This window comes from Crocuta crocuta, unplaced genomic scaffold (assembly GCF_008692635.1).
Source record: "Crocuta crocuta isolate KB4526 unplaced genomic scaffold, BGI_CrCroc_1.0 scaffold30, whole genome shotgun sequence".
Taxonomy (NCBI): Eukaryota; Metazoa; Chordata; class Mammalia; order Carnivora; family Hyaenidae; genus Crocuta; species Crocuta crocuta.
Genome location: NW_027528345.1, coordinates 13,038,293 through 13,053,502, shown reverse-complemented (window position 1 = coordinate 13,053,502; position 15,210 = coordinate 13,038,293). Strand labels below are relative to the sequence as shown.

Here is a 15,210-nt window from a genome sequence, read left to right as displayed (position 1 = left end):
GGCCCCTCCTCCCTTCCCCTCCCCCTTCCCGCGCGGCGCCCCACGGCCTGCGAGCTGCTGAGGCGCTGCCGCCTGCCCGGACGACGCTGCGCTCCCTGAGGCGTGCTTCTACCTGCCAGGCGCGGCCTCCCGCAGTCTCCCCCGCCGCGCGGCGCCTCCTCCAGGTCCCAGCGCACCGTGCCAACCCCTTGGCCGCCGCTGCCCTGCCGGGACCGAGGCAAGTTTACAAACACCAACCCGGGGCCCGTTCCCCCGGAAGTACTTCCCCCTCCCCCTCGTCCTCTCAGCCGAGCCGCAATATCCACTTCCGGGCTCGGAGCCTGGACCGGCGGGAGCAGCCAGAAAGGGGGTGAGGCTGAGGACGCTGGGAGGGGGGGGAAATGCAGCTGTTGAGTGGGCGTTGCCGGCGCGCGGAAGGACGGGAAGAGGGAAGACCGGCGGAACGGCGCGTGCGCCATGGTACGGGCGCGCCTCGGCGGCCATCTTGGCTGAGGGCAGGAACGAGCACCGTGAAGTGACGTTTTCCGGGAGCTTTTTGATGTGTTGGCTGGTTAAGGCTCCGTGAAAAAACGCCATCAGTATCCCTTCTTCGCGGACGTTTTCCGTGTTGCTTCTCAGCCTGCAGCCCCAAATAGAGCCTGAGTCGTTTGTACTCCTCCTTTCCACGTAACTTGGCCGAGAGCCTCTTTGAGTTTTCTATCAGGCCCACCTCCGAGATCTTTTCTGAGTTTTCTATCAGGCCCAGCTCTGCAGATTTTGGGGCCGCCCAGTCAGCTGGGAGAAGACTTAACTTTGTATGTTTCTGCCTTGTACTCACACCGCGCACCCCGAGGCCATTCTGGTTACGTTATACCAATTATTCCTTCATTCCAGACTTTCCAACTTCTGACATTGGTCTCCTTGTCTGGAGGAAGAAGCCATAGGACTCCCCTCAGTAGAAGACTGTAGTTACATTAGAGACTTAGCGATGCAGGGTGGCGCCTGGGCCCAGCGTTAGGAATATGGAAACTTGAGCCTTTCTTCAAAATCTCCCAACTTTTAGCTAAAGATAGAGGTCCTGCTAAAGATAGACTGTGTCAGGTGTACTTAATGGAAGGAAATGTCAATTTCCATTTAGGTCCTAGCTTCTGCTCTAGGCTCTACTAAGTTGTGAGTTTAGAAGAACTAATTGAGATATCAAAAGAAAAAAATAATTATGAAAGAAGACAGGAATCCCCAACTACTCTTTGTAGACAGGTTTCATTTCCCTGAGCGCTTCATGTTTTGAGCCATTGGCAGCAAATCTTTGTGCTCTTAGATATATAATAACATTGAGATAAAATAGAGAAACGTCATCAGAAATCAGTCTTTAATTTAAAAAAATTAGCTCATACTTATTCTGACAAGTCCACACACACAAAAGAATAAAAGGCAAATGTTAAGTTTCTCTTCCACTATCTTATGCTCCTGGAGACAGTCGCTTTTTTATCAGTTCGGCAAATACACCTCCAGGCTTTTTTCTGTGTTCATACAAAAACATTTTTTTTTTCATCCGGAGTATATCGAGCGCCTACGGTGCAGGACACAAGTGCTACATTGTAGAAGTCTAAGTTCTTTAACATCTTAACAGTTGTTGCATAATATACCAACTAATATTAGTGCTTTGATTTGTCTGGACTCATCCTGATGAACATTTAGGTTAGTCCCATTATTTTTTTTTATAAACAGTGCCATAAGGGACATCCTTGTATAGTTCTACTTTTGCGCTTAACAGATTTGGATATAGGATATGTGCATTTTAAATTTTAATTCTATAAAATTGAATTTAAGTTTGTAACAGTTTACATGCTCACTCAGAACCATGTGTGAATGTCCCCATCTCCTACAACATAGAAATCCTGGGTGCTATGAATTTTTAGTGCAGTTGCCAATTTGAAAGATGAAAAATAGTAATTTCTTTGTTTAAACTTGTAGGTCACTAATAGTGGAGGTGACAACTTCTGTTGCTTCTATAAGTTACATTAACTTTTTACTTGTTATATACATTTAAAATACTTTCTCTTAGTTTTTCAATGATCTTTCAGCCCCCCCCTTTTTAGAGCAAGTTATGCTTTATGTGAAATTATTTGAAATTTCCAATCAAAAATAGGAATAAGACAGGAATGTTTACCATCAAAGCTAATATTCTACTGGAGCTCCTGGCTATTGAGAAGTCTCATTTTTATATGATACATTCATCTAGAAAGCGAATTGGTTGACAAAAAACTAAAACTAGTGAATTTAGCAGCATGGCCAGATGTGAGTATTAAATATAAGAACAATAACTAATCATAAACATGTCATGAAATAATCTCACAGTAAGAATATTATATTTCTAATTTTTTAAGCGTTTATATTAGAGAGGGAGATAGAGCATGAGTGGGGGAGGGGCAGAGAGACACCGAATCCTAAGCAGGCTCCAGGCTCTGAGCTGTCAGCACAGGGCCCGACACAGGGCTTGAACTCACAAACTGTGAGATCATGACCTGAGCCGAAGTCAGATACTTAACTGACTGAGCCACCCTGGTGCTCCCAAGAATAGTACATTTTTAGAAATAAATTTAACAGGAAACCACGAATCATATATTAAGAAAATCAGACTATCTTAGTGAAAGACAAAAAGATCTTAGTTAAATGAAGAGCTTTACCATGCCTGTAAATAGAAAGACTTGTGTAGCGGCATAAGTTTTTGCTATAGACTAAGTTAAATTCTAATTAAAACGGGACTTTGTGTGGAACTTAATCTGATTTTAAAATTTTCATGAAAAAGAATAATTGCAAGGAGTGCAAAACTCATTTTGGAAAACATAGAGTGGGTAAAATGATGAGGGTAGGGGATAAAGCCGTGAGTTATCTTTAACCACTTTAATGGTGTCTTTCTCTATACAGAATTTTATTTTATTAAAAAATTTTTAAATGATTTTTATTTATTTCTGAGAGAGACAGCATGAACAGGGGAGGGTAAGAGAGAGAGGGAGACACAGAATCTGAAACAGGCTCTAGCCTCTGAGCTGGCTGTCAGTCAGCACAGAGCCCAACGTGGGGCTCAAACCCACAAACTGTGAGATCATGACCTGAGCTGAAGTTGGACGCTTAACTGACTGAGCCACCCAAACGCCCCTCTATACAGAATTTTAGAAGTTATATGTAGTCAGATCTGCCTGTGGCTTTTGGATTTCTCTGAAGCTATCTCAAGATTATAAAAATATTTCCCTGTAGCTCCTTCTTTTTCTTTAAAAATTAAAAAAAATTTTTTTTCCTGAGGAAGAGAGAGACAGGGTGAGCAGGGGAGGGTCAGAGAGAGAGGGAGATACAGAATCTGAACAGGCTCCAGGCTGTGAGCTAGCTGTCAGCACTGAGCCCAACGTGGGGCTCGAACCCACAAACCGTGAGATCATGACCTGAGCCAAAGTCGGATGCTTAACCAACTGAGCCACCCAGGCACCCTTCTTTTCTTTTTTTAAAAATTTGGTCAGTTAACATACAGTGCAATATTGGTTTCGGGAGTAGAACTCAGTGATTCATCACTTACATACAACACCTAGTGCCCATCATAAGAAGTGGCCTCCTTAATACCCAACATCCATCTAGTCCATCCCCCATACACTTCACTCTGTCAGCTCTCAGTTTGTTCTCTATTTTTTTTTTAATTTTTTTTAATGTTTTTATTTATTTCTAGGAAAGAGAGAGAGAGACAGCGTGAGCAGGGGAGGGTTAGAGAGAGAGGGAGACACAGAACTGGAAACAGGCTCCAGGCTCTGAGCTGGCAGTCAGCACAGAGCCCGATGCGGGGCTCGAACCCACGAACCGCGAGATCATGACCTAAGCGAAAGTCGGACGCTTAACCGACTAAGCCACCCAGGCGCCCCGCAGTTTGTTCTCTATTAAGAGCCTCTCTGGGGTGCCTGGGTGGCTCAGTTGGTTAAGCATCCGATTTGGCTCATGTCATGATCTCTTGGTCTGTAGGTGTGAGCCCCGCATCAGGCTCTGTGCTGACAGCTTGCAGCCTGCTTTGGATTCTGCGTCTCCCTCTCTCTCTGCCCCTTCTCTACTTGTACTCTGTCTCTCTCTCAAAAATAAACATTAAATAAATTTAAAAAAAAAAAAATCTCTCCCCGTAGTTCCTTCTGACATTCTTATAGTTGTATATTTTCAGCTGTTGTCTTTCTCTCTGCTGCAGTTTATTTTCATGTATGGTAAGAGGTAGTTAGAAATGTCCGACTTAAAAGTAACCAATACTGTAGTGGGAGAGGTATTAGCCTAGAATTCAGAAAATCAGAGATCTAGGTTTGCTGTCGTGTCGCCTTTGTAATCTTGGACAAATTAATTCTGGACTGAGAGTCCTCATCTTGAAAACCGGGGTGAATAAATAAATACTTTTCAGGCTAATTTCTGGCACTACTGCCAGGATCAAATGAGGTCACAGATGAGAAGGCTTTGAGAAAAAAGAAAACCCTTTGCAAATTTTCTAAGTTACCATTAATACAGATTTTTGGTCTATGCAAATCAAGTATAAGTGGAATGCAGCATTGTTTTTTAGTACCTGGAAATAGTTGGTTGATTCACCCAAATGTTTACCGAGTGCCTTTGTGCAAGACCTTGGGGGGAAGGGAGTGGAGAGTTGAGAAGATGAAAACTACCTTTTTTTTTTTTTGAGCGCCTGTTTTGTATTGAGAGCTGTCCTTAAAGATAAGACCTTAAACCCTTAGGAATTTACAATCTAGAAGGAGAGAAATCACTGTACGTATAAGGAGAATTGGTGCCTTTATGGATATGAGTATTGAGTCCATGGGATTTGTTAGCAGGTGGACAGTACAGAGGTTGATGTTGTCACTTTCTAACAATCAGCCTAGCTGAAAGTGTGTTAAGAAACTGCCCTGATCTTCTTTTGCCCCCAGGCAGGCCTCCTCCTGTGTGACTTCCCTAACTTCTTTCACACTGCTCTTCCCTGGGGCCCCCCCTATCAGTAATTCAAATAGTATCATAACAGATTAGTGACTAGTCTTTTCCTGCACCAGCTCTTTATCGACTTTAAGACTTGAACGGTTTCCCTTTGAAGGCTGCCCTGGGCCAATTGAGCAGAATTAACCAGCTCTGCCTTTCCTTGTGAGCATTCCACTCTATTGTGGCAAGTGAGCCTTTGTTTTACCTGTCCACCTCCCTACTGGTCTGTCAGCTGGAGCTCACAGGGCAGACACAGCCCCCCAGGCAGGTGCTGAGTCAATGTTTGCTGAACTAGCTGGACCCTTTCCTCTCTCTGAGAGCCTTTCGGGCTGTGTCATAGAAATGAGCACTATATGGCTGGCTACCTTTGTCACCAGCTAGCCTTTATAATGATAGTGGATCAAGGAATTGGGAAACCATGTGATGTACTAGGGCCATTCTTGAGCCTGGTGATTTTTTATATTTTGGAGTTCTTACTGCTCCTTAAATTCCTCATTCTTTCTTGTTGATTTAAAATAACCTTTTTATTAATTACATGAGTAAACTACTGAAGTTATATAAAGTTTTAAAAGTATAGGTATGTAAATAAGAAAATCAAAATAGGGGTACCTGGGTGGCTCAGTCTGAAGCATCTGACTCTTGATTTTGGCTCAGGTCATGATCACACAGTTTGTGAGATCGAGCTCCATGTCAGGCTCTGTGCTGACATTGTGGAGCCTGCTTGGGATTCTCTCTCTCTGCCCCTTCCCCATTGTGCGTGCATTGTCTCTCTCTCTCTCTCTCTCAAAATAAATAAACATGAAAAAATTTAAGAAAATGAAAATAATCTATAATTCCAATATCTAGGAATAACTAATGAATATTTTGAAGGCTTTTCTCATCTTTTTAAGGTCTTTTAAAAAATGCATGGGGATCACGCTGTCTATCTCTCCCTCTCCTAGAAATAAATAAAAAAATTTAAAAAATAAAAATAAAAAATGCATGGGGAATGACTGCTAATAGGTAGGGGTTTCTTTTTGGGATGATGAAAATGTTCTGGAATTAAAAAGTGTGAATGACGTACGACTTTGTGAATATCCTAAAACAACAACAACAACACTGAATTGTACGCTTTAAAAGGGTGAACTTTCTGGTATGTGAATCATATCTCAATAAAGCTGCTATTCTTTTAAAATGCTTGTAGATACATACAGTGTTGTCTTTTTCTGACCTGAGAGAAGGTTACGGATTTCATACTCCTCTTCTGCTAAATGTTTCCACATATGTGAGAATGTTCTCTTACATAACCACAAGCCAATGATCAAATTCAGGAAATTTAACACTGATCGAATACTAATATTTATGATGCCATGCATAGTTAGATTCCATCAGTTGTTCCAATGATGTTGGAACCTGATGGCAGGTTTTTTCTTCTTATCCAGGAGCCAATTTAGGTCCACACATTCCTTTAAAAAAAAAATTTTTTTTTGAAAGAGAGGGAGAGAGAAAGAGAGAGAGAGTAGGATTGGGGGAGGAGCAGAGAGAGAGGGAGAGAGAGAGAATCCCAAGCAGGCTCTGAGTTCTATGCTAAGCCCAAAGTGGGGCTCAATCTCACAACCAAGAGATCATGACCTGAGCTGAAATCAAGAGTTGGACGGTTAACCACTTAACCCACTGAGCCACCCAGTTGCCCCTTGCACATTCCTTTTGATTGTAATGTCTGTATTTCTGGAACAGTTCCTCAGTCTTTCTTTGATTTTCACGACGTTGGCATTTTTGAAAGTAACAAGTTACTGGAGTTCCTGGATGGCTCAGTCGGCTAAGTGTCTAACTTTGGCTCAGATCTCCATAGTCTGTGGGTGTGAGCCCAACATTGGTCTCTGTACTGACAGCTCAGAGCCTGGAGCCTGCTTCAGATTCTGTGTCTCCCTCTTTCTCTCTGACCCTCCTCATGTCTGCCCATTCATGTTTCGTATCTCTCAAAAATAAAAACATTTAAAAAAGAGAGAAAATAAGTTAGTGGTTTCGTAGAATTACACTCAATTTAGATATACCTGTTTCCTCACCATTAAGTTCAGGTAATGCATTTTGGCAGAAATGTTGAGTGCTGCTCAATGCTTCACATCAGGAGGGCCATTATGACAGTCTGTTCATTATTGGTGATCACTTGGGTAAGGCGGTGTCCACTATAAAGTCACCATTTTCCCTTTAAAGTGTTTTTCAAAAATCTTTGATGTTTTATTAATTTTTGACAGAGAAAGAGAGACAGAGCATGAGCACGGGAGAGGCAGAGAGAGAGGGAGACACAGAATCCGAAGCAGGCTCCAGGCTCTGAGCTGTCAGCACAGAGCCCAATGCGGGACACGAACCCATGAACCGCCAGATCATGACCTGAGCTGAAGTCGGAGGCTCAACGGACTGAACCACCCAGGTTCCCCTAAAGTGCTTTTTTAAGGAAAGGAATTTTATAAGTGAAACTTTATCCAGGTTTTATTGTTATGCTGATGTTTTTGAATGAGAGGAAGATGTGACAGTATCTGAAGATTAAGTGAAAAAGAAAAAAAAATCCAGTCAAGGATGAGGAGGCAGGGGCTCCTGGGTGGCTCAGTTGGTTAAGCGTCCTACTACTGCTCAGGTCATGATCTCACAGTTTGTGGGTTCGAGCCCCGCGTCGGGCTCTGTGCTGACTGCCAGCTCAGAACCTGGAGCCTGTTTCGGATTCTGTGTCTCCCTCTCTCTCAGACTCTCCCCTACTCATGCCGTCTCTCTCTCTCTCTCTCTCTCTCTCTCTCAGAAATAAATAAAACATTAAAAAAAAATTCAAACTCATGAACCATGAGATGTTGACCTGAGCCAAAGTCAGACATGTAACCGACTGAGCCACCCAGGCTCCCCTTGGTTTAAACAACTTAAATGCTGTGAGAAAGAAGTAATAGGAAGGAGAGTTGAAGAAGTGAGAGGATACCAGAGAGGGTATCCCTGAGGGAAAAGGAGAGGAAGCCTTTAGACCAGTGGTTTCAACTTGGATATCTACAGGGCCAGGCAGGTAATGTAGACGAGTGAGGTGGGCCAGTGTGAACTAAGGTGACACAGACTGCAACATTTTAAGGGCCTATGTCCAATGAGCTTGTGATGAGAGAGCTTACATCTTCACCCATTGCTGTGAGCTTCACCCTCCTGTGAGAAGAATATATATCCTCACCCCACTGCCCTGGGGTTTGCCTTGGTCAATGGGATATGAGCAGATGTGCCACATGTCAGGTATCAGCAGAATTTTTAAGAGTCGTTGTGTGGTTTTCTCTGCCTTTTGTTCCTTTCCTTCTGCCATGAGAACATTGTGTCCCAGATAGGGGCTGTTCCTTCAGCTTGGGTCGTGGAATAAAGGCACATGAATCAGAACTAGAGCCAACGCCACCACCAATGGAAACCATGAAAGAGAAATAAACTCTGTTGTTGCAAGCCAGTGGGATTTTGAAGCCATTAGTTACCACAGCAAAACTGAGGAATGCAGATATTCAACTAAAATAAAACCATTCTAAGCTATCATTTTTTACTCCTCAAATTAGAAAGATTCAGAAGTTTAACAGCGTGCTTTGCCACTAAGGCTGAGAACACAGGCACTTTCATATACTGGTGCTCTGCAGAGGTTGGCAATCCTTATCAAAATTACAAATGCAGATGGCAGTAATAAAAAAGGTAATAATAAGTCTGGCAAGGATTTGGAGAAATTGGAACCTTTGTACATTACCGATGGGAATGTAAGATCGTACTGGTGCTTTGGAAAACAGTTTGGTAGTTCCTCAAAAAGTGAAGCACAGGGGCGCCTGGGGTGGCTTAGTCGGTTAAGAGTCCGACTTTCGCTTAGGTCATGATCTCGCGGTTCGTGGGTTCGGGCCCCACGTCGGGCTCTGTGCTGACTGCCAGCTCAGAGCCTGGAGCCTGTTTCAGTCTGTGACTCCCTCTCTCTCTGACCCTCCCCTGCTCACGCTGTCTCTCTCTCTCTCTCCTAGAAATAAACAAAAACATTTAAAAAAAAAAGTGAAGCACAGAGTTACCGTATGACCCAGCAATTCCACTACCAGGCACGTACCCAGGAGAACTGAAAACGTGCCCACCCAAAAACTTGTACATTAATGTTCATAGCAGCACTGTTCACAACAGTCAAGAAGGAGACACAACCCAAAGGTCCGTAAGTTGGTGAACAGATAAATAAAATGTGGTATATCTACATTTTAGATGGATGGAATATTATTTGGCTGTAAAAGGGAATGAAGTGCTGATATATACTACAAAAATGAATGAACCTTGAAAACATTATGTTCAGTAAAAGAAGCCAGTCACAGAAGATCAGATATTGTATGTTTCTATTTATATGAAAGGTCCAGAATAAGCAAAAATGGAGAGGCAGAAAATATGTAGTGGTGGCTGGAGGTATAAGGGGGTGGGAAGTGAAGAATGAGGCATGACCACTGATTAGTTTCTTTTTGTGATGAAGAAAACGTTGTAGAATTTGCGTTGATGGTTGCACCATTTTGTTACCATATAAAAAGCCCAATGAAATGTACCATTTAAAGGGGTTTGTTTTGGGGCACCTGGGTGGCTTAGTCGGTTAAGCGTCCCACTTTCGCTTAGGTCATGATCTCGCGGTTCGTGGGTTCAGGCCCCGCGTCGGGCTCTGTGCTGACTGCCAGCTCAGAGCCTGGAGCCTGTTTCAGTCTGTGACTCCCTCTCTCTCTGACCCTCCCCTGCTCACGCTGTCTCTGTCTCTCTCTCTCTTTCCTAGAAATAAATAAAACATTAAAAAATTTAAAAAAATAATAAAGGGGTTTGTTTTGTGATATGTAAATTATATCTCAACAATGCTGTTCTATTTAAAAAAGAATAGGGGCACCTGGGTGGCTCAGTCGGTTAAGTATCTGACTTTGGCTCAGGTCATGATCCTGCGATGTGGGAGTTCGATCCCTGCATTGGGCTCTGTGTGGACAGTGCAGAGCCTGCTTGGGATCCTCCCTCTCTCCCTCTCTACTCCTCTCTCTATCCCTCCCCCACTTGCACTCTCTCTTTCTCTCTCTCTCAGAATAAATAAATAACCCCCTCAAAAAAGAATATAGAAGTTCTATATATACTGTTAAAAGATCCTCTATATATTGTTAACTGAGAGAAAGCAAGGTACAAACCATGATTATATGCTATCCTTTGTGTGAAAGAAAAGTAAGAATACATATTCACATTTGTTACTATTTGCTGTAAAAACTCAAAGATTACCCAGGAAACTATTAAAAATGGGGTACCTGTGGGAGTGGAGGGGAGAATGGGGCACCTGGAATGGGTTGGGAATTAGACTTTTCACTATTAATATTTTTATATATTTTGACTTTTGAACTACCTGAATGTAGTGCTTACTCAAAAAAAAAAAAAAAAACAAACCAAAAATCGGAAAGAAAGCATAATGAATGTAAAACTGCAATAATAATAAAGGGGCAACTCCCATTACAGGGATTGTTGCTATTAATTCAGGCCCAGTGTTGCCAGGCCTTCTGAGTTTTTTCACGAGAAGCTGGAAGTTTCAGTAGTGACAATCATTTTTAAAAGTTTTTTTAAAATGTTTTTTATTTATTTCTAGGAGAGAGGGAGAGAGAGAGAGAGACAGCGTGAGCAGGGGAGGGTCAGAGAGAGAGGGAGTCACAGACTGAAACAGGCTCCAGGCTCTGAGCTGACAGTCAGCACAGAGCCCGACGCGGGGCCCGAACCCACGAACCTCGAGATCATGACCTAAGCGAAAGTGGGACGCTTAACCGACTAAGCCACCCAGGCGCCCCCATTTTTAAAAGTTTTAAAACATGGGCACCTGGCTGGCTCAGTTGGCAGAGCATGTGGCTCTTGATCTTGGGGTTTTGAATTTGAGCCCCACACTGGAACTAGAGATTATGTAAACAAACAAACAAAATATACGATACAAGCCAAACAAAACCACCTCTGTGCATGAGAGTTGGCTCACCTGTGACCTCGCTTAGACTGTGAGGTTCATGAGGACAGGGCTATGGCATTTTCTTCCTCTCTCTCTCTTTTAATTGAGTAAGCGCTATGCTTAACATGGGGCTTGAGCTCACTGACTGAGCCAGCCAGGTGTCCCTAGAGCTATGGTCTTTCTCTCTCTTGTACCTCTAGCAGCCATCAAAGTACTTGGCACATACTAGATACTGAACAAATACTGAAAGAAGGAAGGGAGGAAGAGAAGGAGGAAGTGGGGGAGGGGGCGGAATCCAGAGGGCAGATAACACAAAACTGAGTGCTTTTACCTCTGAATATGGTTAGTACCTTCATTACAGCCCCTGGGATTCCCTTCCCCTCTCTCCTGTGTTGGAGGTATTTGATTTAGTCTGACTCTGTCTTTTATCTATGACCTGATTTCGGTTTATTTGTTTTATTGTATCTCTGGAAGTCTTTAGATCCTCCATTGTTCTAAAATAATATAATCTGTCTTTGTTTTGGTCATTCAGTGAATCCTTTTAATCTAGCTTTCTTTTCTTTACAGCTGTCTTTGATTTCCTTCCTCCTTTTTCCCCTTCTATTTCCGAAACTTCTATTACTCGACTATTGGGCTTTCTGTATTGATCTGAAGTTCTTTTCTTTTCTCTTCTTTTTTAATGTTTTATTTATTTCTGAGAGAGAGAGAGAGAGAGAGAGAGAGAAAGAGAGACAGCATGAGCAGGGGAGGGGCAGAGAGAGAGGGAGGAACAGAAACTGAAACAGGCTCCAGGCTCTGAGCTGTCAGCACAGAGCCCAACGTGGGGCTCGAACCCACGAACCGTGAGATCATGACCTGAGCCGAAGTCGGACACTCAACCAACTGGGCCACCCAGGCGCCCCTAAAGTTCTTTTCTTTATCCATCTTTTTATATTTTTATTTTTCTGTGTGATTTTATTGGCTTCCTTTTATTTCTAATTTTTCATTTTGGTTGTCATAAATTTTTTTAATGTTTTTAAAATTTATTTCTGAGAGAGAGAGAGACAGCGTAAGCAGGGGAGGGCCAGAGAGAGAGGGAGACGCAGAATCTGAAGCAGGCTCCAGGCTCTGAGCTAGCTGTCAGCATAGAGCCCGACGTGGGGCCAGAACCCACGAACCGTGAGATCATGACCCAAGCCGAAGTCGGATGCCCAACCGACTGAGCTGCCCAGGCGCCCTGTCATATTTTTAAAATCCTAGAGCTTCTTCATATTCTCTGAGTACTCCTTTTTGAGGGCGACCTATTTTTTTTTTTAATGAATGCAATATCTTCTTGAAATTTTGAGGCTTTCTTCTGCCCCTGCATTTCTCTTCTTCCACCAAATGCCTTTTTCCAGTTTGTCTTTTCACCTCTGTGGTTCAGGTTAGGGGCATTTCTCGAGGGTCTGGTAACTCTGGCTGGCTGGCTGCTCCCATAGAAGAGGGAGGCACTCAGGCATATTAGAAGGCCAAGTGCATGGATAGGCCATATTGACTTGTGGGCACCACTGACCAGGTGATCAGGTGAAGACTGAAATAAGAGCATCAGGAGGTCTTTTCTCTGGGGCTATTGAGGTCAGTTTCTCCAGAGAGGAATCCTTTGGTCTCCTGGCCCTGGAAGGTTCACCCCTGGCCACTAGTTCTGAATGCTGGTTAGGAGAAAGGAGTTGATTTGATAGTAATTTCCTCCTAATCCTCCTGCATTCAGTGCAGTGCCTCATGCTTACCTGCTGTGCATCAAGGCTCTAAGTCTTGGTCTCCCTAGGTCCCAACCTACCTGTTTCATTTTCTCCTGAAAACAAATCTCTTGTTTTCTTTGGAAGCAGGGGGAAAGAAGGGGAGTTGCCTGGCTGAATAGGTTGGGGGAGAAGAGTGAGGGTCTAACTGTTCATTATACAAACATACACAACTCCTTCCTGCCTTCCAAGTTGGTGGGTGTTTTCAGTTCCTGAGCTCTACTGGGCTTCTGCCTGGAGAACCAGCTCGTTTCCCATTGGCATGGCCTTCTGCGGACACATTGCTTTTGATTTTTTGCCATTTGCTAAACCAGGTACCACTTCTCATCTGCTTTCTATCTTCTATGATTACTGACATCTCTCACCTCTTGTCTTTCTTCTCATTTGCTTTATTCTCCTGGCTTTAAAATTCCACTGATATTTTACTGGGGTTTCAGGAAGGAAGAGTGGTAAACGTAGGTGTTTAATCTGCTGTGTGTAACTGGAATGAGCACAGAGACCATGAATTTATAGCGATATTAACTTGAATGGTTGGGTGGCTTTTACTAGCAGAATCCAGTAGTCCTGGTAGATTTGGTAACACAAGGACTGGCCAGTTGGATTGGGGTTTCACTGGGTGGATTTGGTGGAAACACCAAAGGGCCGGGAGTTGAGGATTTTGCACAAAGAGTGGTTGAAACGACAGAACATACAATCTAGGTTGCGTAAGTGAAAGGAATAAAGGTATGTGGGAGTTGATGCTTGGAGGAGTCGATGGACTAGAGATCCCATGAAATTGGAAGAAACTTGTAAATTCTTTAACAAATCCTACTTGGTCCTACCAGCATCTCCTCAGCCAGGGGCTAAGGCCCTATCCCTAACTCCATTCATGTTTCTTTGCTTTTGTCCTTCTTCCTTTTAAAAAGAAAAATTCTTTGCAGGCAGGGTTCCTTCCCTCTCTCAGGTACCCGGGGCAGGATTGTGTATGGGGAACAAGGGTCGTCATGTCTCACCTCCCCGTTTATCCCTGGAGGAAACTGGGAGTGTTAAGAGCCCTCACCTCCAGATTTCCCTTCTGAGCGATGAATGAGGTAGAATGGGTGAAGGGGGTGCTGGGAAGGCGGACAGCCTTCCCTGCAGACCCTCTCTTCCGAGCTTTGGGAAAAGCCTCTGTCCTGCCAGGGGTCTCTGGTTGCTCACCAGCCGTTCCCTCCGTACAAACCCCTTGCAATCCAGAGCGCCAGAAAAGTCTTCCCTGGCCTGCTTGCTCTATCTACCGGCCTGAGCACCTGTGAATACCAGCAGATGCCTTGCGGGTTCTCTCTTGAAAACCCCTTGTTTTACAGAAACTGAGGCCTTGAAGCGCCCTCACTCCAGGCCCAGTGGTCTTTGCGCCACAGCAAACTCAGTGCCTGAGAGAATCACGTGAGAGGCAATGGTTAGGAGCTGGGGCTTCAGAGTCTGACACACGTAGGTTCAGACCAACTTGGCCACATGCTGGCTTCATGATCTCAACCAGTGATATACATAGTACCTCTGGAATCTTAGAGGTCCCTCTTCCTCACCTTTAAATGTGGACAATAGGGGCACCTGGGTGTCTCATTCGGTTAAGCGTCTGACTTTGGCTCAGGTCATGATCTCGTGAGTTCGCACCCTGCGTCAGGCTCTGTACTGACAGCTCAGAGCCTGAAGCCTACTTCGGATTCTGTGTCTCCTTCTCTCTCTCTGGGTAATAAACTTACACTAAACAGTTGTAAAGATGATGATGATACATATTAATACCGAGTGTGGCATATGGGAAGTGCTGTCTTTCTCTGCTTCTCTCCCTCAAGCTTCTCCACTCTAACATCCCACCGCTGCCACCCCACCCTTAGGGGAGCTAAAGTGACACTGATGAAGGATTAACTCTTTCATTCACAAGGCCTGGGTCAGCTCTCCTATTTCCCCCAAACCCAGTCTGCTAAGGGAAAGTTTAAGGGTGGGACCACTGTGGTCCTTTGAACCTGTGTTTTCAACTAGGGCAGGGGTCCAGCGGCTATTGACAGTGGATTATATCAGAGCAGCCCACTTTGAGGAAGGTTCCTCTTCATGTTTCCTTAATCCTGTCGTCCCTTGATTTGGGGCGGGGGTTCCTAAGCCTTGGTTTTCCCCTCTCTCCCTGGCCATCTCTCTGAACGTTCTCTCCCATGCGGAAGGGGGCCCATCCCAAGGCTTTAGCTGTACCCTGACTCTTGAATCTGCTTTCTGTTCTAGCAGTTCATCAGAGCTTTGGGCTGACCTCCTCATTCCTCTATCCTTTCCTACCCACACCACCCTTATTCAAAGGTGGATCGCTTCTTGCCTGGTGTACAGCAAAGCCCTGTTAATTCTGCACCCTGTGCCAGACACTGGTCTTCTGAGAGTCATTTTCATAACATTATCCCTTGCCACAGAGTCTTTCAATGACCTCCTGTTTTCTGCAGGATAAAACCCAGACCCTTGGGTCTGGCTGGCACTCAGGCCTCTCCGTAATCTCATGCAACCCTGCCCACCCTGCCTTTGCTCCCATATCATCTTTGCAGACCTCCC

The 15,210-nt window shown here is 44.2% G+C and overlaps 1 protein-coding gene across 5 annotated transcripts in view; it reads right to left on the bottom strand.

Annotated features, from left to right (window-relative positions):
• ZNF740 (zinc finger protein 740) overlaps nt 1-394 on the bottom strand; it is a 7,292-nt gene extending 6,898 nt beyond the window's left edge. For all 5 annotated transcript variants that reach the window (XM_077753467.1, XM_077753465.1, XM_077753464.1 and 2 more), the window contains exon 1: nt 113-394. The gene's annotated coding sequence lies outside the window, so the exon portion shown is untranslated. The remainder of the gene's footprint in view (nt 1-112) is intronic.
• Between the last annotated feature and the right edge of the window lie 14,816 nt (nt 395-15,210).